Consider the following 3,767-nt stretch of genomic DNA (forward strand, 5'->3'; position numbering starts at 1 on the left):
GTGTGTAGGTTCCATTGATCATTCATTCTACAAAGATTTTAGGGAGTTGAGTTCCTACCATCCAGGCATTATTTTAAGTGCTGAGATTTGGTGGTGAATGAAGTTTGATGCTGGAATTTTATTTTTCAGTAACTCTTAACTTCTGAATGCTCTTGCAGTATGTAGGCAAAATATTCCCAAATATTCCTGAATATACCAAATGAACCACCACCCCCTTTCTCTTTTTTTTTATGTTACGTTAATCACCATACATTACATCATTAGTTTTTGATGTAGTATTCCATGATTCATTTTTTGCCTATAACACCCAGTGCTCCATGCAGAACATGCCCTCTTTAATACCCATCACTAGGCTAACCCATCCTCCCACGCCCCTCCCCTCTAGAACCTTCAGTTTGTTTTTCAGAGTCCATCGTCTCTCATGGTTCGTCTCCCCCTCTGATTTCCCCCCCTTCATTCTTCCCCTCCTGCTATCTTCTCCTCCTCCTCCTCCTTCTTCTTTTTTTTAACATATGATGTATTATTTGTTTCAGAGGTACAGATCTGAGATTCAACAGTCTTGCACAATTCACAGTGCTCACCATAGCACATACCCTCCCCAATTTCTATCACCCAGCCACCTCATTCCTCCCACCTCCCACCACTCCAGCAACCCTCAGTTTGTTTCCTGAGATTAAGAATTCCTCATATCAGTGAGGTCATATGATACATGTCTTTCTCTGATTGACTTATTTCGCTCAGCATAATACCCTCCAGTTCCATCCACGTTGTTGCAAATGGCAAGATTTCATTCCTTTTGATGGCTGCATAATATTCCATTATATATATATACCACATCTTCTTTATCCATTCATCTGTCGATGGACATCTTGGCTCTTTCCACAGTTTGGCTATTGTGGACATTGCTGCTATAAACATCAGGGTGCATGTACCCCTTTGGATCCCTACATTTGTATCTTTGGGGTAAATACCCAGTAGTGCAATTGCTGGATTGTATGGTAGCTCTATTTTCAACTTTTTGAGGAACCTCCATACTGTTTTCCAGAGTGGCTGCACCAGCTTGCCTTCCCACCAACAGTGTAGGAGGGTTCCCCTTTCTCTGCATCCCTGCCAACATCTGTCGTTTCCTGACTTGTTAATTTTAGCCATTCTGACTGGTGTGAGGTGATATATCATTGAGGTTTTGATTTGGATTTCCCTGATGCCAAGCGATGTTGAGCACTTTTTCATGTGTCCGTTGGCCATTTGGATGTCTTCTTTGGAAAAAATATGGAATGCTTCACGAATTTGCGTGTCATCCTTGCACAGGGGCCATGCTAATCTTCTCTGTATCGTTCCAATTTTAGTATATGTGCTGCCAGAGCAAGCACACCACCGTCTTTCTCTTAAGATGAAAATTTTATTCTGATCTTGTTTTCTTTCAGGTCAGGTCTATCTATTTGACTCACATGATGTTGGTTTTCCTTCATGTCTGGTGATCCTGTGTTACACTTTTCTTTTACAAATGAAGAACTAGGTCAATTTTTATAAGTAAGTGGCTTAGATTTTATCTGCTTTTGTGTGAGTGTGCTGACAGGCCTTTCCTCTGAATGCAAGATCTGATATAAATTCTACATAGGTATGTAGGGACTGTCCCCAGGAAGTATTTGCTTAAAGATAAATGGGTGTGGAGCAGGCACATAGGATATTTTTTATCAGTTGGAATTCTTTTTTCTTTAGATTACAAATTTTTATTTTACTTTATTTTTATTATTAAAGTATAATTGATATACAGTATTATATTAGTTTCAGGTATACAACATAGTGATTTGACACTTTTGTGCATTACTCAGTGCTCATCATGTAAGTGTAGTCACCATCTATCACCATACAACATTATTACAGTATTATTGACTATATTCCCTGTGCTGTACTTTTCATTTCCATGATTTATTTGTATCATAACTGGAATTTTGTACCTCTTAATTACCTTTATCTATTTCACCCATTCCCCCACCCACCTTCCCCCTGGCCACCACCAGTTTATTCTCTGTTTAATGATTTTAACATTAATACCTTTATTGAATCACATCACTTTAAATTTACAAATCTAGGGGTGCCTAGGTGGCTCACTCAGTTCAGTTTCTAACTTCGGCTCAGGTCATGATCTCAGGGTCCTGGGATTGAGCCTGTGTCAGGCTCTGCACTCAGGGGAGAGTCTGCTTGTCCCTCTCCCTCTCCTTCTGCCCCTCCCCCCACTTGTGCTCTCTCTCCCTTTCTCTCTCTCTCGACTAAATAAATAAAATCCTTAAAAAATAAATTTACAAATCTAGAAGTCATTGTATGGTGTTATGAATAAATGATATTTGTATTATATTTATAGGAAACATTCAGAAAGTTGGTGGGTTTTTGTTGTTTTTATTTTTTTGAGAGAGTGAGCGGGGTGTGGAGGGGCAGAGGGAGAGGGAGAGAGAGAATCTTAAGCAGGCTCCACGCTCAGCTTGGTGCCTGACGCAGAGCTCCATCTCATGAGCCAGAGATCATGACCTGAGCTGAAGCCAAGAGTCAGATGCTTAATCGACTGAGCCACCCAGGCAGCCCCAGAAAGTAAGTTTTTAATAACTACTTCGAATTTGTTTCTTCCAAATTTCACGTAGATCTCTAGAAATGTATTATCATAAATCAAATTCTAGCTTCGGAAAAGAACATGTTGCCTTAGCTTATCTTTTCTTTAATTGAAGTATAATTAACATACAATGTTATATTAATTTTCAGGTATACAACATAGTGATTCAGCTATCCTGTACATTACTCAATGCTTACCACACACAGTAAGTGTAGTCATCATACAATGTTATTACAGTATTATTGACTATATTCCCTGTGCTGTACTTTTCATCTTAGTAACTTATTTATTTCATAACTAAGGAAGTTTGTACCTCTTAATCACCTTCATCTATTTCACCCACCCCCCACCCACCTCCCCCCTGGCAACCACCAGTTTGTTTTCTGTATTTAAGAGTCTGTATCAGTCAGAATTCTTGATTATAAGTAACAGAAACTAGCTCTGGATAATTTATGCAGCAAAATAATTTATTGGCTGGCTATTGAGTAGCTTGCAGAATTGACTGGAAGGTTGAACATCAGGCTTGGAAAACCGGCAGGAATCAAAGGAGCCACAGGCAAGAACACTCAGCTGGAACAGTCTGGTTAGGTCATCGCTGCCAGCCTTTGTGGGTATCCCTCCAGATTCAGGTTCCGGTGGGACAACCAGTACTCCAATTGCCAAGCCAGAAAGCAGGGTTGTCTGCCAGGTGTCCAGTAACCACATGTGATAGGCAGAAAAACGGCCCCAAAGATGCCTATGGCCTAATCCCTGAAACCTGTGAACATGCTCCCTTACATGGCAAAAGCAATTTTGCAGCTGTGATTAAGTTAAATAATTTGAGAAAGGGTGATTATCTTGATTATCCCTTAAAAGTAGGGAAGCTTTTGTAGATGTGATCAGAGGGAGCTGTGACTATGGAAGAAGAGTCAGAGAGATGCCACACTGCTGTCTTTGAGGATAGAGAAGGAGGCATGAGTTAAGGAATGTGGTGGAAAAATGCAAAAAAAAATTCTCCCCTCATCTCCTAAAAGGAATGCTGACACCTTGATTTTAGCCTGGGACTTCTGACCCACAGAACTGTAAAATAATGAATTTGTGTTGTTTTAAGCCACTAAGCTTGTGGAAATTTGCTACGACAGCAATAGAAAACCAGTACACCACACAGTTGTGGTATTTCCCT

At 40.1% G+C, this 3,767-nt stretch overlaps 1 non-coding gene across 1 annotated transcript; it reads right to left on the reverse strand.

Annotated features, from left to right (window-relative positions):
* Positions 1–1,263: 1,263 nt before the first annotated feature.
* Positions 1,264–1,370, reverse strand: LOC123324377. Its single transcript, XR_006539758.1, has one exon. It is a non-coding gene; the product is annotated as a U6 spliceosomal RNA (small nuclear RNA).
* Positions 1,371–3,767: the final 2,397 nt, after the last annotated feature.

This window comes from Neomonachus schauinslandi, chromosome 3 (assembly GCF_002201575.2).
Source record: "Neomonachus schauinslandi chromosome 3, ASM220157v2, whole genome shotgun sequence".
NCBI lineage: Eukaryota > Metazoa > Chordata > Mammalia > Carnivora > Phocidae > Neomonachus > Neomonachus schauinslandi.